The sequence below is a fragment of the Esox lucius genome, chromosome 12 (assembly GCF_011004845.1).
Source record: "Esox lucius isolate fEsoLuc1 chromosome 12, fEsoLuc1.pri, whole genome shotgun sequence".
NCBI lineage: Eukaryota > Metazoa > Chordata > Actinopteri > Esociformes > Esocidae > Esox > Esox lucius.
The window spans coordinates 18,473,014-18,495,222 of record NC_047580.1 but is presented as its reverse complement, the minus strand read 5'-3'; the positions used below and the strand labels follow the sequence as shown (position 1 = coordinate 18,495,222).

The 22,209-nt window shown below is 40.0% G+C and overlaps 2 long non-coding RNA genes across 2 annotated transcripts; one reads left to right on the top strand and one right to left on the bottom strand.

The window, feature by feature from the left end:
- The first annotated feature begins 487 nt into the window (after window positions 1-487).
- Window positions 488-2,998, top strand: LOC105022990. Its single transcript, XR_828946.3, has 3 exons — window positions 488-609; window positions 2,582-2,721; window positions 2,842-2,998. It is a non-coding gene; the product is annotated as an uncharacterized LOC105022990 (long non-coding RNA).
- A 5,436-nt stretch (window positions 2,999-8,434) lies between these two features.
- LOC105022991 lies at window positions 8,435-16,384 on the bottom strand. Its single transcript, XR_828947.2, has 4 exons — window positions 16,307-16,384; window positions 14,018-14,078; window positions 9,260-9,314; window positions 8,435-8,520 (listed from the first exon to the last, which is right to left on the bottom strand). It is a non-coding gene; the product is annotated as an uncharacterized LOC105022991 (long non-coding RNA).
- Between the last annotated feature and the right edge of the window lie 5,825 nt (window positions 16,385-22,209).

Sequence of the window (22,209 nt, the reverse complement as noted above, 5' to 3'; positions counted from 1 at the left end):
CTCTACCACCGAGGACCTTCACATCTGGGCCTTTCAGGCATTTGTGTGAATTCTTAATGAACCAGGGCAGGGGAGTGCTTTCCATTGAGAGGGAGGGGTAAGCAGAAGACAGGAAGTGCGGCATTCCCCGCTGACCTCTGGGCTCTTAGCTGAAGGTCAAAACTCAGAGCACTATACATATCTGAACAGGCTGCAAGGCAGGCACAGTTAATACATCATATTGGCCAGTGCAGTGAGGAACCATCACAGGGAAAAGGCACGTTGTGGTCAATGTAGTCTGTCACAAACCCATTAACATGGTTCCCATACAATGTTTCACACGCAGCAACAACAACCACATTAACTTAAACTGAATGACAATACATTTATTGAGTCAGCTCTTTCTCCTCTCCCAGTTCTCCTTTTCTCTCTCCTCTTACTTCCTCTGTGTTTCCCATACTCTTGCTTTCTCGATCACTCGCTCTTCTCTCAAGGTTGGCATGTCATTTGTCATGTCATTAGGAATATTCTCCCTGTGTAGCCAGGCTTACTTGGCCAGGAAGCCACCGCATGAGAAAACCCAATCCATGGAGGTTTCCTCAACTTTCTCCTCCACTGGATTGTGACCAGGTATGACAGAAAGTGGATTATAGGGTGTGGAAGCCATTGTTTATAGACATCTATTGCCACAGAAAATGCAATGGGTTGAAACCTATTAAAAATCAATTTTACAGTCATTTACCCCTCAGTCTTTATGTTCCAGTCTGACAACAAGCCCATTGACTGGCAGGACTCAAGGTGTGTGTGTGTGTGTGGGAGTGTGTGTGTGTGTGTGTGTGTGTTTGAATGCATATGCATATACGTTTGAGCAGCATTTCTATATGTTATTGTGTTCATTCCGAATTTCTATTATTTTAATTTATATGGGTATGCAGTCACTTTAACATGTCAGACTCCTATACTCCATAACGCAGCACCACTCAGGACAGGTACATGGTTTATCCACTACAGTGTCATCCTCTACCCATGGCCACTGAGACAGTGGTCGCTTATGGCTGGTGGGCTGAAGTGCTGTAAAGACAGGTGTTTTAACTGGACACCTTCCTTTGCCTATTTCTTCTCTTTTATATGTAAGATAGGATGACAGTGTAGTGGGACTCGTTTGTCTCTCCTACTGGCTGTTAAGGTGCTTTAGCTAGTGTGTGATAATCAGAGTTGGGGAGTAACAGATTACAAAAAAACAGTAACTTTAATCCGTTACGTTACCAACTAAAATATTGTAATCGGATTACAGATACTTTTGGAGGAAAAAAAAGATTACTTTTGGATTACTTCAATTGAAAAGAATAGGTGTGCGAAATAATTATGACAGGCTGCATGCTTGTTTTTTTTAATTTTATGCTTTAAAAACATTGTTATTCAAACCAAAATAACAATTGAGCACCTCAGTTGTTGTGTGATCATCATGCACAAAAACATGGACACGCATAAGCATTTAATGAATGACGTAGCGCTAGTTGACAGGCCTATCTCGATCGTGTTAAATATTAGTTGAAGTGTTATATATTATATCGTTCAAGGTTTATTTGTCAAATGCACTGAACAACACAGCCAAGAAGAGGTGCCCTGAAAAACTCAGACAGGAAATGTTTTTAAAGATTAGGCAACTATTTGTTAGATAGCTTTAATGTATGGGCAGCCTTCAACATAAAACATTATATGTAATTAATCATTATATTTAAGGAGAAAAGGTGTGTTCACTCTGCCAAAGGATGATATGTGCATTTGATGCAACCACCTCCACTCCGTCCATACAGGTAGGCCATGTGATTCTGCTTGCTTTGCATCTCAGAATATTGCATCCATTGGTTATCATTGGCTGCTGACAATATTGACTTTAAACTAAGAGTGCAGGTGTATAATCACAGTTTATATCTATTAATCATGTTACGTTTGCGCGGGTAAAAATGTATTTGTGTGCGGGTGTTCACAATTGCAAACGTGTGTTTGTGTGCCTGGGGTTCCTGCAACGTTTTGACAAGGTTGGTGGTTGTGGAGCAAAACATCAGACTACTGTATTAATGTATGGGCGAAAAGCTGCGGATATCTTGATTTTTATATACAATGATGTCAATACCCTTTTTGAGAAATTGCCATTTATTTTTCAACAATGTTTTAAACAAATTAGAAACATGAATAAAACAAATAACAGAAAATGTTAACACATCCTTCGATTTGGGGTTATGTTCAGATAAACAGCCATATTCTGGAAGATCGAGGGTTATTGGACTAATTGGAACAACTGAATATCTGACAGACCTTTAGCGTGTAATGTAGAGATGTAGCCCAATCATATTGAAGTAGAAAGCAATGGTTTGGAAACACTTTCCAAAGGTGCTGTATAAACCCATCATTTAAAATGTAAATTCCGTTTTTGGCCAGCTATGTAAACTCTTACACTTACTGTTCCCGCAAAGGGTGTTCAACTGGTTATAGGCTATTCCTATTAGTTTTCTAATGCCTCTTAATATGAAAGTAATCAGATTACGTTACTGGTTTTGAGTTATCTAAAAGTTACATTACTGATTACAAATGTGGACAGGTAACTTGTAACTGTAACGGATTACAACCCTGGAGATAATGGACATAGAGACACCGCGGAACTGGCCACACTGATGGAATTAAGCCTCCGCGCTTCAATGTCAGCAAAACCCATCCCTGAGACATACCCACATCTGAAAGGTATCTTAACTTTTAGGATTCTTGTTGCCTGAGCAAAGACAGGGGGGGATCCCTTATCTCAAATGACACAGTTTCAGTGCTCAAAGTCTCCAATAGTATTTTTCTCTTTTTTTTCCCCAGGTGTGCTCAGAGCCAGGGGGTGATGTGACATCTGGGGAGGCTGCCAGAGAGACTGGGGAGGCATAGAGAAATGGATGATGTGAGATAACGCCACAGGGTCCCGCTTCCCCCAGCAAACACAACCAACACCGCCTCACAGAGTATACTTATAGAAACAGTTGGCCTTAAAAAGGGGTATCAGTGGGTTACCACTTAACCCCAGTACTATTTTAATTTTAGAGGTATGAAGAGCATTCTCAATTTTAGTTGGATCTGTGACAATCTCATTAAATCCTGTTTTTTTGTATATATAAAACTAAAATGTGTGCTTGTTGTCTGTCCTTAGGAGGGTCTACAACCTCTGTCTACAGATCGATGTGAGCATCTGCTTCAAAAAACCATGATACCATCTACTCCTAAAGGAGTGCTCTTGATTTCTGCAGCCAGAGGTCGAAGACTCTCCTACTCAGCTAATGGGTTCAGGAAGATATTCCATGTGATCACTTTCCTTGCATCAAGAGGACACTGCTCTCAGCCCCCTCTGGCCTGGCCATGTTAAATGGATTCTGATTCAGGAAGTCATGTTATTGATTGTAGAGGTTTTTATTGTTATTAATAGCCCAGAGGAGATCCTAATGGGACTTTTACATCCTGGAGTTTATTCTTGGGACTCTCATTAGATCGATATCTACCTCTTCCCTTCTGTCCATCCTTGTCTCTAAGCTCCCCACATAATATTACTGCTAGTCGGAGCGACTGGACCACATTCTCTGACTGGACCACATTCTCTGACTGGACCCCATACCCTGACTGGACCAATACCCTGACTGGACCCATGCCTTGACTGGACCCTATATCCTGACTGGACCCATGCCCTGACTGGACCCATACCCTGACTGGACCAATACCCTGACTGGACCCATACCCTGACTGGACCCATACCCTGACTGGACCCATGCCCTGACTGGACCCATGCCCTGACTGGACCCTATACCCTGACTGGACCCATGCCCTGACTGGACCCTAGACCCTGACTGGACCCATGCCCTGACTGGACCATACCCTGACTGGACCCATACCCTGACAGGACCCTATACCCTGACAAGATCCCATATCCTGGAGGCAAACTGAGGCAGGGGAACAATGCTCTGACCTGGCAGCTAACATCTCCCGCAATGGCAAATAATTCATAAACCACGCTCTACTCTGACAAAATTGGCTTAAGGATTAGCACGTGCATACACCTAATCCTCTCAGCCTTTCCTCAAAACTAAGCTGGCCGGCCAAGAGCACAGGCCGAGGCACTGATAAGGTGCGGTGTGGGATATTCTTTCGGTGCCGAAATGCTATAATTAAAAAACCAAATGGCATATGACATCAAAGCTTCAGTTTGCATACACTCATTGCTCCTGTAGTCTATAGAGATGGGGCCTGAGTTCACTCAGCTATGCTTGTAGCTGTCTACCATAACCTACTGCCCTACAAGTCCCCGCTGACCAAGTGACAACTGCGGCTAGAGGCTCTATTTCATTTCCATTTCACACCCAAGAATGTTCTATCCTCCCTGCTGCCCTAGCACCCATCTGCCCACACACTTACCGCCATAGAACTGTATCCTACCCTGGAGCTCGACTCTCACAGAAACCGCTACAGCATAATGAAGGATGTCCTTCAATTTCATCTGCTCCGAATTTGTACTGTTCTTTATCGTATACACAGGGACGGTTAAAAACAATAATGAATAGAATAGAATGTAGATCTTTTCCTGTAAATTTGTCATTATTTCAAATGATGAAGACATTTCATTACCGTCTTGGTAGAAGAGATGCATTATTATTTTATGATGAGGATGGAGTTAGAGCAAGCTGTCTCTTAGCCGTATTTGATACCAAGGGAGACTTATCTTGCAAGTGATTTTCCTGTAACCCAGCTCATGTAATACTCAGCAGCTGGAGAAAGATATTTCCCTACATTCTTAGCTAACACAGAGTCAATGTCTACATTCTGAACTTAGCAGAACGTCTCAGTTCAGTCAGATTTATTGATAAAGCCTTTTTTACATCAGCAGTTGTCACAAAGTGCTTTTACAAAACATCTGGCATTAACCCCGAGGAGCAAACAACAGTAGTGTTGAATTTCAGTGGCTAGGAAAAACTCCCTAAAAATGCCAAAATGTAGAAAGAAACCTAGAGAGGACCCAGGCTTAAAGGGGTGACCCGTCCTCTTCTGGCTGTGCCGGCTGAACATATTAAGAGTACAATTGTAATAATTAATAAATGTGGGCGGACTCCAGAATCTATTTAAACTTAGGGAAGCAGTTCCCTTATTGTAATATTACTACAAGACTGTTATGATCATATAGCAGTAAGTCAAATCATATACTTACAATGAGAACAATTCTAGTTATGGGCTTTATTTACAATATAGTCATTCAACCAATGCTGTTATCCAGAGCAACTAACCGTTAATGCATACATTTTAAGAATCTAGGTGGACCAGTAACACGACCCATTAATAGTAAGTACATAATTCAATGAATTCATTAATATACAGCTCCGGAAAATATTAAGAGACCTCTGCACCTTTTTCTTTCCTTTCCAAAAAAGTTGAAAAGGAAGGTTTTGAGTGAGGAACAGAAGGGTTAAAAGGAAAGAAAAAGGTGCAGTGGTCTCTTAATTGTATAATCATACTGTTCACACACATATCCACAAAAAATCTATAGTGTGGCAAATGCAATCTTATGCTTTGGTAGATTACCAAACCTTATGAACAGTCTTTTATGTTTTAGAGTTTTATCTGCCCTTAGAAACAATCTTTCTGTCGTAGAGTTGTGAATAACCTTATGAACAGACTTTTACGTTACAGAGCTGTGATTGGCCTATCTGCGTGTCTTAAGAAGAATGCCCTAAATGAAAGCCGCTCCGGATTAGAGCATCTTCTAAATTACTAAAATGTCCATCTATTATGTAGAAGTATTGTTCCTATTGTGCAGGACCAGTGTAACCCGGTGCTGATATCTGCTTGGTTCACCCCCAGACCCCCTCACCTGGCTCTCAGATAGCCGGACTGAGAGGGAGGAATGGATGGGCTCTCAGAGTGTCATGAAACCACAGGAAAGGAGAGGAAGAGCAGACTATGGCTAATTTTAGCAGGTCCTGGCAGGCAGGCAGGGCAGGAAGGTCTATATATAGAGATGGGGAGTGAGTGTGTCCGGCTGCAGGTTGGGGAGGGCTGATAGTCATGGAGACGAGCAGGCTGACTCTGACACAACCCATTGTGGTTCCTGGCCTGAAACACTTCCTCTATCTGGCTGTGTGGTTTCTGATGTTGCCTCTGCTGTTGCAAAAAGATGCAAACATATCGTTGATACCGTCCTGACCCTGTGCTACTTTAAGACATTGTTGTGATCACTACTGAAGTGAGTTATACTGGGAAGATTTTTCCCATTTTAAGGAGTTGTTTAATTCAAGGTAGCGAACTACCTTAATCAACTTCGGACGGTTTCTGCACCTGTTCCACGGTCGACATACCAACAGTTGCTGAGCCAGGTTTGTTATTGTTCGGCCTCAGCCTGTGGTTGGTCGGTGGTTTTCAAAACTACAGCCCCTTCCTCTGTTGTAATGCTTTCTCAGACCCACTGCTGCATTGACTCAGCTGGTTGGATCCTCTGTTGTTTTTGGGGGCTCCAGTAAGTGCAGAAGTGGACAGCTGCATACTCACCCAGTTAAACCAGAGCTTAGACGTCACTGGGCTGCAGTTGGATTCCTTCCTACATCAGAGCTATCTAGTGTAAGGCCGAGCCACGTCCAGATGATTTACTACATGGAAAGAACACCACTTATGGTATCATTAAATACTAAGACACTTAAACTAGTGACTAATGCGATGTTAAACGCTTTAAGCAGAACTCCCACTGATCCTAACTAAAAGGAGGGTCTCCTGAATCCCCTCGTAGCACACAGACTGTCAGAGTTTCAGGTCCACTGGTGGAACAAAGCAGAGCTGCAGCCATCTAGATAGACATCTTGAATTATTCAGTATATCGGCTGTGTGTGTGTGTGTGCCATGGCTGAATAGAAAATAACACCCCCTGAACCAAGCCTTTCTAAACATGCTCTCTTGGTCTTGTCATTTGCATCATACTACCTTTACACGTTTGAGTTATTTGGAATAGGTAAAACAAACCTGTGCTTAACAGTCGCCCTTTTGCAATCATGGCTGTTTGACATTCTTTTGTATAATTCTGGAATCGGTATTTACTGAAATAAGTAGATGGTAAGTTAAGATGTAACTAGCTAATTGGTTTCAAAGGAGGAATACTGGATGACTGATAACTGTTCTTTCCTGAGTAATGTAAGGACATGCACATGCTTTTAAATACACATTTTCAGAAAAGAACTGGAACATATTTTTGCTTCCTCATGATGTCACATTCCAGTAACATATGACTGAATTCACACCGTTCTGATAATTCCTCATTGAAGTATGAGTGCAACTCTGGTGTTTCCCTGCGCTGTCTCTGTTTCTGACTGGTCCTGCCTCCAGCTGGAGTCTAAACAGACGAGGTCTTTCATGCCACACAATCTGGAAAAGGTAGATAAGGGCAATTTTGTGCATTGATTACCGACGATCCCCCTCCCTCAGAATACCTGGGAATGCCCATCTGCCTCTCTCCCTCTAACTGCAGTAGGCAGATGTACTGAATAAGCAAACCATTTCATTCAGTCTGTTATTGGTGGCATTTACCAAAATGCATAGCGTAGATGTATTCATCCATGCCAAACATACCCACGTATGTACAGACTGACAAAGGCCCTAACCCGCTGAAATACACACATGAAATGCTTGACCATAAAGTCACTGAGGGATGCCTGCAAGTCAAGAAGCTTCACAGAGCCTTTACGGACATCTAGGGCTTTATTTCGCCACACATCCCCACAACCCAATACGCGTCCCAGTTACAAGGCGTCACTCGAAAACGCCTCTTAATCGAGGTTGCTACCATCCTAAACATGTTCAAAAAGATCAAAATACTCTCTTGTTGTTTTGCCACAATAGTTTATTATGGGGCAGGTTTCAAACAAAACATTGATATGACTGTTTCTGTGAATGATGTCTGTTGTGCAAATCTACTGGATCCCATAGGAGATTGCATGACCCCTTCACACACCCTTCTAGAAACCACAACCAACCCTGTCCTTTATCCTGATCAGTCATCATGTGACTGGGCCTCTTCCTCTCTGGTAGGCCAATATCTGGGTTTACGTGCTGCAGACGTGTGTGTTCTGTACATAATGAGAGGGAGTGGAGCCTCATGGCTGGAGTGAGGTTGAGTGGGGGAGGGACGTTATGAGGGGGGAGGGGACTGCCACAGCAGCTGCTCTTCGCATATAATTGCCTCAATTAGTTAATAGGGCTACTACGGCAACAGTGTTTGCCATGTAGCCATGGAAACCAAGCTACAGTGTCTCCCATGGAAGCCAATCTGATGTGTTTACGTGATAAAAGGGAAGACAGCAGGGCACATGGTTTGTTATGGTTCAAAAGGTCAGGCTGGAGAGTTGAACTCATCTTGACGTGAACTGGGAGGCTGGTGAACACTTGACCAAAGACTGGAGTGCAATCAATGTCACTTTTCCTTTTCTTGGAGATGGATGAGGAAGCCCAGACAGCAGCTGTGGGGCGTGGTGAGTGTCCAGTCTGAAGAAAACGCACCCTTTAATTAAACATGTCACAGACCTGAAATGTGGAGTTCACAATCTCTCTCTCTCTCGCTCTCTGTCTATATATATATATAGATATATATATATAGATATTTAGATATATAGACATATATATAGATAGATAGAAATAGATATATAGATATATTTATAGAATACCAGTCAACAGTCATTTGATTTAAATATTTATGATAGGCGGTGGTTTACAGGGACTGTCTGGCACTACTGAGGTGTGTAATTTATGTCATCCACGATGTGGAGTAAATGTGAGACTGAACAGATGAGAAAGTGCTTGCTGAGTGAGCAGAGCGGGCTGAAATGAGATGCTGTACACGTCAGTGGCAACAGCCTTCACCATGGCTAGATGAAGGATGGTCATGTATAGCTTCTGCCCCTGACAGCACCAGCATATTTCATCTTTCATATCCATTTCTACATAATAAAAAATAGAGGGTTGTCCCGTTAAGGACTAGGTGTGTGTGACCTGTATATGTGTTAGTGGAGAGATAACCATGACAGATCATGTATATAGATCTGGTGGTGGCATATATATAGGCCTGTCAAGCGACACCTGTTCCAACCTATTGCATGCAGTTTCATGCAGACATAACACACCTATTCATTCCTTTATAAAATGACATATGAATCTGAAAGGTCTCTGATTTTGACACCACACAGCACTGACTCTAAAGCCAAACACACATAGGATATCAACTGACCTCTTGAAACTCTTCAACCATCCATCTTCCAAGAGGGTAGATTTAACCCAGGGTACTGTGGAGTTTGTGATGGGAGATGAGTACTTGTATTCAAATGTAATGGCCACAACTAATACACTAACGTGAGTTCCAAGGCTAACAAAATACCATGAACTGGAAAATATGAAGTAACTTGCACAATAAATTACATAGGCATGATATGGTATCAAAAACAAATTATTTCCTGCAAACAATGAACAACGTATTTGGTGGATTATTCTCACCTCCAATAACCAAATGACAAAGGCAACAGGGCGTATTCCAAAACAGATCCTTTTACAAAATGAGATGACCTGATACAGGTTACAATTCTAAGGTGTGAAAGAAATGTTGTAATGTTCCACTTTTATGTTCTCTTGTAGTTTGAGTTTATGGTTTTATATTAGTTTGGGGAACATTCAATTTATTTTCTAAAACCACGTTTAGTTTACTCTTTATAACTTTTTTACTTTAGATTTAAGAGAGCGTTCCCTTAAAACTTTTTGCTAAATTTTTTCCCCTGAAGACATAAACATTAACACAGGGATCTAACTTTAAAATATAAACAAATAAATACATTAGTTTGATCCAGTAGAGTCTTTAGAAGACAACTACATGTACAACTTCATAATGGTATTATGAACCAAATTGAGAGAACATCTTCTGCAGAATTATCCACTGGAACATTCCATTTAATGTCACACCAAACACGATGAGAATATGGTTGCCATGTTATCAGAACATAATATTTTTGATGGCTAGATTGTAACAACATAACCTAGGTGTGATTAATTCTAATTTATTACATTCATAATAAACTACTTTTATTATGTACTTTTGATATACTTTTTTTATGTGCTTTTGATGACAACACAGGCAAGAATGTGTTCTGTTAAGCTGTGACCCCATTAAAGCCTAAATAACCTGGCAGCACATCAAAAGTAAATACAAGAAAATCATTAAATATCTTGTTAATCTGTTGGTCCCAGAACAACTTGTAACCTATTGTCTCCTTGTCCCAGAAGCTACTAAAAATCACTATTTAAAAAAATACATTGACTAACTACCTGTTTTATTAATGCAGTGTCATTAACAGAGGGTTATTGAACAGGGATATGTGGACCACCTATAGCAACATGGATGTTTGGAAATGCTGCGTAAATACGTCTTTTAGCTCACTTGGCAAGACTGCGGTGTTGGCAATACCAGCATCGTAGGTTTTATTCCCACAGAGGGCCAGTACAAGATGAATGTACTCTAAAAGTGTCTACTAAATGTTTTTACTCAATATTGAATCTCAGTATTTATTCATGTTGCCCTGTCTTATACAAAACATTTTTACACATTACTCAGTCTTATTTGCTACCACGAAGAGTTTTTGGTACACAGATTGTTAAATGATCCAACTGCTGGTTTTAACCCATGTGGTACAGTAATAATTCAGGCAGCAGTTAGCATAGCATAGCATAGCATAGCATATGTCATATCTGAAGTGTAATATGTATGTTATATGTATGTTAGCAGAACTACCTCACCAACAATGATTAATGTGTCTGCCCTCAGGTTGCACCTGCTATAGTGCCCACATATATACACAATTTTACTGAATGCTACATTACACATTATTTTTTTATATACTACAGTACCTTTATTTTCATGAACAAGACAGTATTCTAGATTTGCGTCAGAGCTGGTGAAAATGTCAGTTGCTGCATGTCACATTCCAAGGTAAGGTGGGACGCGTTATTGCAGCTTTAGAGGTCTAAAGACGATCTCTCCCTTAATGTGTGTAGGAGTGGAATGAGCCTTGATGTTGGAAGTCTGGTTCAGTCCTTCCAGATTTACTCAAGAGCCTTTACTATTGTTTCTGATCAGGATATACCTCATGGTCACTTTCTGAAACACTAAAGGTTAGCTCAAATTCTGGTTTGACAGTTAATCCACCTTTGTTGAATACCCCTCTGGGGTGAACAGGGGCACTGTTTCCCCTAATGCAGACACTCTTTAATTGCCATCAAATTTATAGTCCTACCTATTGTATCCTTTATAGGCTAGATAATGTCCTCACTCCCCGGAACCATGTTATGTTATGGGAAGGGAGATTTGGAGGAACTATATAAAACACAGTTGTTTAGTTTCACAGGGACACAGTTGTTATTTTCACCTTTCTTGTGGTGAATTATTCATCTCTTGTTTAAAGCACACTGAAATGCATTACTTAGTAAAAAAAATAATTGTAAATGCAATGTTTGATTGATGGATCAATGAAAATTAGTCCCCTCACATAGCAGAATTAATTACAGTGGCCTATGGTATATTGTATTCTATCGTGTTGAAACCAATGTAACAAACCAAAAGCTATATCTCTATGAACTGCTATCTTACTTCCAGATTTTTAAATGGACAATAATAGTTGGTGTTAGCATTCCCCAAGTGTTACTGAATGGAGCACATTGTCCATGGATCATCATCTCGTTCCATTATTTATCATCAGTAATGCTTTTCTGGCCATCATTCCAACACAAGCGCATGTTTCCCTTCCTCACATCAACTCCCACCCAACACCCCTCTTCCACAGCCTGCAGCACAAACTTCTTTCCTCCTATTATAGACAACCCAACACACAGAGCTGCATTTATGCTTCCTCCCCATCCCACCCATGCCCATACCTTTTCCAATCTTTGTCCTCGCCCTCTTCAACTGCGTGAAACCATTGCTCGTGTCTCTCATCAACCCACAGTGGATGCATTTGGAACTCAATCTGACAGCTCTTTGTTGTGTTCCTAATCTCTAGTGTACATTAACATCTCCATGCACACGTTTCTTGGTTTCTGTCTTAGATGGTATTATCATTTCAGTAATGTATTTTATTGGGTTTTATTGACAAATGGACTCTCTCTCCAACCTGCGTGGGCAACACTGAAAATGCTTCATTTATTAATTTCGAGGCTTTCATTTAGGTAGCCATGTTTTAAATCAGCAACACAATGTCATTCTATGGGTTCTGTAATATGAAGTGAGTTGTGTTTAAATATGCGTCCTAAGCTGACCTAGAGATTAAACCTGCTGTGTTCCACTGCAACATGGATTTGATTCTGGCTCACTGCTCTCCTTACAATATTGTCTTCTGCATCAGACATGACTTATCAGCAAACTCATCATATTTTTGTGTTTTATAGAGATTGATGGATAAAGCGCCATGTTCTCTCATTCAATGATACTGAATTATGAATTATGATACCGATGTATTCCAATGATACCAGTGTATTCCAGTTTCATTTAAAATATTAGATTGACATATAACAAAGCAAATTAACAGCTATAAAACCAGCTACAGTGAATTTCACATGTGCCCAGGCCTACTGTAACTAGAACCCCAGAGTGTGATGAGTGAAATCTGATGTTGCTGCTGGCCTGGTTAATTCTACACTTGCAGGACGCCAGCGGCCCCCTTCTCTCCCCATCCAGTCCCTGTCCTCTACAGTCGGCTGGGCTGCTCCACTCTCTTCCCTCCTCTGGCTGGGTTGTGCTGACATTCAGGGAGCACACATAGGACTGTAGGGGATACAGGACCTGGTATGCTTTGAGGAGGACCTTGGTCTAACCAGACAAAAGCGTGACAGCGGCTGGTGGAGTTTCCCCAGCGGAACTGATGGCGGAATAAAAAAGCAGTTCTGTCTCTGCAACCTCAGCCCCTCCATGTCTGCTGAGAACAGACGAAATGGGTTTCTCTCTGACAGAAACACTAACTTTGTGTTCATTGCTGTGTACTGGTTTCAGTGCTGTCCGTTCACATTGCATCGTTCCTTGCCGCGACATGGAGAGAACCCTCCCCTGACGCAGCAGCATGGGCTCAGAGGAATCCCTTATCCCTTTCATATAGGATTTGCAATATTTTTCCTAACAGAGAATTGAGCAGTGTTTATATAGTCCCCTTTCATACAGAAGTAATTTTTTACATGCACATTTTTTATATGTTGTTAGCTAGCTAGTGGTACTTTTCAGAAGCAAGAATGACGAAAAGTTAATATTATTGTCATTGAGTGGTCAATCAGATAATAGTAACCTTGGCTTAGTTAGCTAGTTAGTACTAGCGAGTTACTAAATTTAGTTGGCTAGCAAATGTTTTTTTTTGTTCTGGCCTGTAATTTATGCGCATGCATTAGGCTGTTTACAGTTGACATCTAACTTCAGTTAAAGATGTAGTCTGGGAGTTTAAATCAGCACACGTATAACATAGTACATCATTTCAGGGATCCTTTTTGGCTTGAAAGCCCCACTTTTAAAACTAGTGGCAAAATAGAAAAATGCATCTATAGCTAACTATCAAAGCATGGAGAACATTGAGTAGCTAGCAAGTTTTTAATGTTAGTTGACTAGCAGCCTAGTCAACACAATACAAACAAACCCTGTGTTCTGCTTTGCAAGATCATAGCCCTCTCTGCTTCAAAAGCCAACCTCGCTGTAACTACCTCCCAGGCTATTCAGGTGAAATAATAGTTTGCTTTGGAAAGAAATATGACACAAAAAAATCTTGGCACACAACACCTATGGGAAAACTTAGTTTACCAAGGTGGACAGATAAATGGTGGCAAGGCATGTCAATATAAAGTTATTTGTGTTCAAAATAGTGTGTCATACTGCTTAGTGCACCTGGAAGGCATGCTTGTGTGATTGTATTACATTTTCAATGAATTGTGTTGGAGTACTAAAGCAGTGGTGTCAGACTGAGGTACTTACCGAAAGTAAAGGCCAGTTTCACCGTGGTAGGTCAATATAATCGGCCTAACCGTCCATCATCCTTCACATTATAATGGAACATGCAGAAAAAAGTGACAAGTATAGTGATGTAATTGCGAAACACAAAATGCTTGGAGATGCACAGTGATTTTGATTGCCAAACACCTGGTGGAGGCTTTAAGTTACTGTGTTGTCGGTGTATAATAAACAATAACAGGGAAGCTGGCAGGGTCCTGAGGAGCTGGGAATGAAATTTGTGTGAAGGGCGTCCCTGCATGGATTGTTGACAATAGCAATTGCCTGCCACAGGCTTAATAACTCAGGCAAACGTGCTGTGCTGTCTTTCATCTTATCCCTCGGTCATCACCTATTATATTAAAAGCTGCATCTTTTTTTATCACTATCCTGTCAAAACATAGAACTAGTGACCATTAATGTAATACCTAAACACAGCCACTGCCGTGCTGGTTTTTCTATTTCTATGTTCAGTGTATTTTAGTTGTAGTTATTCCGTTTCAATGTTTCGTTTTGCATCACTTGTGTTCCTTAGCCTTCTCACCTGTGTCTTGTTTTCCCCAGATCACCTCCCTATTGAGTTTCTCCAGTTCCCTGTGTCCTGGCCGGTCATTGTCTTTAATGTTAAGGTGGGTTACATGGCTAGGTCTTTTGAGACTTGTCATGTTTCACTAAGTCTTTGAAATAAAAACAATGTAAATAAATGTGCCTTTGTTGCTCTGTGTTTGTGTCCCGCCTGATTTCTGCAATATGACAAGTAATAGTCCGAAAACAAAGATTGCATGATTTCAATTCAACATGGGTGTTGATGATTTTGCGTAAAGGTTTAAACACCTCATCCTTTATTCAAAACAGTTCAGATTCATGTTTTCTGAGGCTCTGTTACTGGCGGGGTATCAGTATACAGACAGAATATTATTTTATGTACCATGCAGTGTTGTAAGCTTGTGATAGTATATAGTACTGGGTAATTTCGTCATAACTTTTGGATGGTCTGAATTATGGTCCCTGCCACTGTTGATATATAATTATTTATAAGACGCTCCAACAATGAGGCAATTATGATGGGGCAGACATATTCTCATGTGTGTGTTCAATGCATGTTAGTGATTTCTTACAGCCCCTGCAACTGCTATCTACACAATGCATGGTGTGTGTATTTGTGTGTCCACATGTAGGCAAGTCGTCCAATATATTTATTCAATGAGGTCTATAGTGATGTCTTTGCAATTGTCATCAGAACATTCTGGTCTCTTTTCCTTTTCACAGAGATTTCTTGATTTTGGAGTAAAGAATAGATCACGATGGTATAGATAGATGAAAAAACATCAACATCTTTAATGTATCATAGCCTGTCCAGGTCATATCAATATGTTATGAGGATGGGAAACCAATGAATGCTCTCTTATACTGTATATCAAACACAGCTAGACATTATTGTATACCTATTTAAAAAAAGAAATGGAAGTGCAGTACATTTTTTATATTCTTCCTCACTCTTGGTATGCTGAAGAATGTAAACCTTGAAAATATGTTTGCATATTTACCAAGCTGACACATCAACTGTATTTTCCATCTGGAGGAAATCCCAGTAACACTTGACTTCACATGTTGTTTTTCCAATCAGTGGTACATGATGAATTAAAGCCTTATTCATCCACTCCCTCCCCATGTATCCCCTGGGAGAGTACTTTGGTAGTGGAGAGTCATAGACATTTGGGGTATGATAAAACTTCCTGGAAAATGTACTGTGTAACCAAGCCAGATAGACCCACACAAACACCACTGGAAGAACGGTTACTGAAATAATGACTGTGCTCTAAAAGTTGAATTTAATCTAATTCTATGACTTAAATAGAGTGTTTGGGAAACTACTGTATAGCTAACCGTACTACCAAACTAAATTACACTGATTGACCATCTACATCACATCATACATCACACATCATAACACTGCTCGATCATTAAGCTGGTCCAATTTCTGGTGACTGGACAACATCCATTGAATCATTACAATGTTAGGAGTCTCAGACTGAAATTCTGCATGTAGCAAACCATAGCTCAGCAGACGATTTCAGTTGTCAGACAAACATGTACATAAATGTCTGAAAGCATGTCTGGCCAAGCCGTGTTGGTCTACATTCATCATCGCTGTGCTGTTTTCACCCTTGTCTGTGAGTGTTTTTCTTATTGGAATGAATGCCGCCTACAACCACAAGACAATACCTCACTCCCTCTCTGAATCACGGAGCGTCAGGAAGGGTCCAATCTTACCCAGTAGAGCAGCTGTGGCCCTGCGTGAGGTGGGCCAACCAATCAGAGTTGTTCTGACACGTTCCCGGTCTCCCACAGTGCTGGCCAGCTCTTCCTGTGGGTTGCCAGCGACAGGCAGGGCTCAGTAGAGAGCTCGACCACCAGATCACCCACAACCATTGTCATAGCTACAGGCATGAGGGAGGGACGGCCCAAATCCCAGCAATGGGAGAAAAGAAGGAGGGGGTAGGGCGGGGATGCGGGCCACTGACTCAGGGTGAATTCATAAGGGTGTTTTTACGATGAATAGATAGGAGTAAGAATTTCCCGGTGTTCTGGGAGCATGTGAGCTGCTGTTGTATGATTGCTCAGCAATGTGGATACTCCCCACATCTCAAATTCATACATAGCTGTGTATGCAAAGACTGACCATTCTGGATGTTATTACTGTATATTCACTAGGTGCAAATCAGAACTTCAACAAGATGTATGTTTAAAAGGATGTGATGGTCCTTACCAGAGGTCCAATATGCCCTGTTTGTTGTTATACCCAGCCTAGACTGTTTGCATCTCCAAAAATGGATATATGGTGGTTTATACAGTTTGCATATCCTTGGGGAATTGATAAAATATCTACCATTTGTAAAGAAAACATGAGTGAGCAGGCAAAACAAATTTATTTTATTTCTTATGGGAGGTCATGCAAAGTCTTTGGTCGTCTTGCATGAACCACACGTTGGAGATCTCCCCAGAGTCGCTTGATGATATTAAGGTCAGGAGAATGTGATGGCCACTCCAGAACCTTCACCTTTTCTGCTGTAACCACTGGAGGGTCAACTTGGCCTTGTGCTTAGTGTCATTGTCACGGTCCGGCAAAAATCGCATTTTACACGCAAAATATGAGAGAAATAGAACCCTTCACAATTAACAAGAAACCGAAAGTGCGAGAGAGAGATAAGGAGGGAGAACAGATGAGTGTGTGTGTCTGTGAAACTAGTTAGCCGGCCTTAGTGCACAACATCATAGCAGTAGAAACCCACAGGAGTGCAGATCAGGTGAAGACTGCTGGGGTTCTCACTGTTTAGACTAGAGTTAGGGTTAGCTTGCCCCACATCCTTTGAACGACCACATTGTTGCAATTTGAAATGGAATACGCCTGAAGCCCTGGTTTTGAGCAGTCATCGTTGTAGTACAGTTTTGACACCACTTCATTTTTTTCTATTATGTCATGTATCAAGGCGCCTAGAGATGGAAGATAAACAACTAAGCCGTTGACACACATTTTGTAACCAGATGGGGCAGATGTAGTCAAACTGAGAAAAACATTGAATCTGTTCTTTTCCCCCCTTACAGTTCTCCAGGCTAGATTACTAATATCAAAACAATTTTTTTTTTATTACATATTGCATATTTTAGTCTCACTTTCATTTTGTGTTCAGTCACATACCATCAACATGCTTGTCTTTAAAATATAACATTTTACTTACATATCTAACTACAATTTTGTGCCAGATATTGGGAACTGTCTACTTAACATGAGAAAATAAAAACTATCTGCATAGTCGTATAATGTTAGCGTTTTGCAAGCAATTAATACATGAATACATTCGTTGTTGGGTGTAATGTAATCTTTTGATTTGTTTTGCATAGAATTTATTTGTAGTACCTCATCTTTATCTAAATAATGTGTTTAATTGATGTTGTCATGGTTTTGAATGGGTCAGAGTGGGGTGTGAAGTTTGGGTTTAGATGAACCAGGTAAGGAGCAATTTTACAACTGTAAAATAGGGAAAAAATGACAGACATGAAACAACCGGGCAGAGAGATACTTGGTTCCAGGAAGAATGCAGGAATGCAGCCTGTAGAAGCTTGTTTGTGTCCAAAGAGACAGCAAAGGAATGTCTATCACCTTAGAATGTGATGACATCAGTGTTAGAATTAAGATGTGATTCTCGTATGAGTGCTGCATTTTTAGACGACCTGCTCACAAATTTCAATACAGAATCAAGTTTCAATGTGGTATTGGTTGTGCATTCTTACTAGTTGGTAGGTGATCAAATACTTATGTCATGCAATAAAAAGCTAATTAATTATTTGAAAATCATACAATGTGATTTTCTGGATTGTTGTATATGATAAAAATTACAGACTTCTACATGCTTTGTAAGTGGGAAAACCTGCAAAATCGGCAGTGTATCAAATATTTGTTCTCCCCACTGTACATTGCTGTAGATTTTCTTGAAATTGTATCAATATGCTTCCATTATTCCAATTGGCTCCTAAACAATGAATGTCTTGTGTATTGGATAATACAGGTGTCTATAATATTAAAAAAATATGAGAGGTCAACACAATCCAAAAATCACAAATTACATTCAAACAGTTCTGCTAATTGGTACTGTAGTGCAAAATAGGAGTCTGTGCACAGATATTGTGTCAGTCCAATTAGCACTGGCAACATACAGTAATGTTGCCAGGATGTCAATAAAAATGGAAAGACCAATGTTCATCATCACCACCAGTGGTCATTATATACTGTACAACAGTGTGAACCAAATGCATTGTATGTGTATGTTGGATGTGTATGTGTGAGTGACAAAGACATGTGTGTGTGTATCCATGGTGAGTGTGTGTGAATGAGCTAGTTTGTGTTTTGAGGATATATGTTCAAAGGAACTCAGAGGTACAGCTTAGGACTGCAGGGTTAATTGTCAATTTGTTTAACACTCTGAAGGCCTATGGGTAAACAATCTCTCTACAGTCATGTAGCATCAGATTATGCTTTGTAGAAGTTTAATTCTTATACCTACACCTCCTGACCTCCCTACTACCTCTTTTACCAATCTTGTACCAAATGACACAGTTCCGAAAATATATTGTGACACGGCAAGAGCACATTATTGTGACGCAGCCACAACACTTGTCTGTTACAAATATGAATTGGTTAACAAAAAAGCCATATTTCCAACTCCATATCTAATCTATTGCACAATGTAAAAAAAAAAAAAACAACACACATCAACATCATTGATTACACTGTTTAAAAAGATTTGCTAGGAGATAAGATGGTCAACATAATGATGGGCAGCTTATGCCAGGCAAACACAACATGATTTCGCCATGATTTTCTATAGTTTACCCATCCCAGTGAAAAGGTGAAATCCTAGGAACATTGGCTAGGACGAGGAGGTTGGAACTGTTTACCAAAAGAAAAACATAATGGGTAAGCAAGCACATATCTTTTTTTAGGCAAAGCTTTTAAAATCAATTAATTGTGAAATTCATGAATGAAAGAATTGTACGCACATCTTTAAGGGCTTGTTACAGCCCTGGACAATTTTACATTTATCTCTTATCCAAAGCAACTTACAGTGCTAAATCAATACCTTTTTAATAGTTTCTTCCCTTTCCTCCACTGTGGGAATCAAACCCACAACGCTGGTGCTTTGCTCTCACCAAGTGAGCTAGAAGTGCCCGCCTGAATACCATGTAATAAGTAGGAAAAGTGCAGAGGAAAGTCGTACATGTCCAATGTATGTTTGGAATTAGCCACATTCAGATCATGATTTGAAAACTGTTTGTCTTAAGAATTAAATTGCAAAAAAAACACTAATATCATTGTAAATGGTCTTTCTTGAATTTTAAATAGTTTTCACCCCTGAAGTTGTTTAATCAAAAACTTGGCAAACAAAATATAATTCATTGGAACCACAAACAGTAGGAACACATAGAGTCACATAATATTAGGTTGACCAACTTTGATGTTCCAGTGGAAGACTTCAGTACATAAAGGTGTTTGGTGTTTCTGTGAAAGACGTCTGTACATAAAGGTCTTTGGTGTTTCTGTGAAAGATTGTGTTATAAGAATATATTATCTAAGTCTTCCAGTGAAACGCCAGTAGATGAGCCTAACCACCTTTCAAATACAAGTCACACACACACAAGGCTGTGGGAGGGAGGGAGGGAGGGAGGGGACTGACTTCAGTGGAACTGGGTGGAAGGGAGATAAGAGTGTAAATGCTGTGCGTGAGCCAGCTGACAGAAATTTGAAAGGGCAAGAAAATTATTTGCGTCAAGAGTAAACAATCCTTTAGGGCTCTGTTATTCCAGGGACATTTATTAGTAACGCTGCTCACATGAGTGCAAACATATACTGCAAAGGCCTCCAGTAACTTATAATAACAGAAGACAGAAGATTCCTATATTAATGTAAGCGTTTTACACATTTATATAGGAAATGACACATTTGCATCCACTCAGTTATTTGTTCTTACACGTTTCAGTCACAGGGTTGTAACATAACCACATTGACTGCCAGATCTGTTGTGTACTACTTGTTCTGCCAAACCTTTATGACTCATATTACTGGGCCACACCCACACATCACACATGGGGTGCCAGGTCTCGGCACACACCTTGACTGTTCCCACCCATCCCAGGAAGTTATTTATCTGGCCCATCCCCTTGCACGGGATTAATGAAAGCCATTGAACCCCATTCTTTAGTTTTTTTCCCATCCAGTATTCACATTCTATGGAGTTTTGTGTTTTCCTATACAACATTATGACTCATTAGACATGTGTACTAAGCTCCAGTGCACTTGTGATTTTCTAACTTCATAGTTTTTTCCCCCATTAAAGATGAGTCATATTCATTTCAATACACTCTTTGATCTAATGCTCAACACTGAAAAACATCACATGTTGTTTTTTGCACTTTTAAACAGTGTTCATGTTTTGTTCAGTATAGTTATCATGTAATGGTCATCTTTGACAATTTACAACTCCTAGGGTGCATTGTTAGGGGGGTCTCTGTGATTAATTCTATAACATTCCTGAGGGAAGAGTTTAAACTTTGTCATGCCCTGCTTTGTATTAGAGCAAAGATTGTTACCAGCAGGCAGTTGTGTTTTTTGATATGAAAGGAGGATTTGTCAAACATAAATACAGCCAACCTAAGTAGGTAAGCAGAAAACAGACAGAATAGTAACAGACTATAATTAAAAAGTGTTAATATACAGATGGAGAAATAGCACTTATGAAGGTGGTGATATATTTATATAAGTAGGATAGGTACAGGGTGTATATCATGCTGCCTTTAGCTACAGAAACAGGAAATAGGCCCCTGCCCCACATGTCTTGGACAAGGCCACTTACATATTTACAGTTACGTGTTGTATCTCTTAGTCCTTCCCCACAGCCCTGCTTTGATTGTATTCCTAGATGAAGAACACTTGACAATCAACTATAGTGTTGTTAATTTTAGCTGAAAGAACATGTGGAGAATGCATTATTATGGATTATGGATGATCCAAAAACGCTATCTAGCAATATCTAGCAAAAACAATATCTAGCAAGCTAGTTAATAGCTTCTAATTGTGTAATAATAAGGGATGTCCAAGTACCCATGTGATTTGTTTGAAATGCTTAACGCTGTTAATTTGTGTATCGTCTTTAACACATTTTTCATTTTTAAGCTTTCATAGCATAGATAGTCAGTTTTAACTTGAGAAGAAGATTGTTGGATCACAATACAGGCACATATTTTCTTTGGAACAGGGTACCGTTAAATGTATTAAAACTTGACTTGTGCAGTAGTTGTCCAAAGCTATTCACAGGTCCTTTTTTTCAATATAGCAATGGAGACTAAACATTTGCGTCTTGAATCGTGTTTACTCACCAGTCTGTGAATCCTGCCTAAATTTTTTTTTTTTTTATTGAGTACAGAATGAAACATTCAGGTCACAGCTATTCATCATATCAACTGCAAATTGAAAATTAACAGACATATATATATATATAACAGTGGAGAATAGTGCAGATTCACAATATATATAACAAAATATCACTTATTTACATTATAGTTGAGTTAAAGCATTGGAGTTTTAGAAAATAAAACATCACAGTACTGGACAGTAACAATGC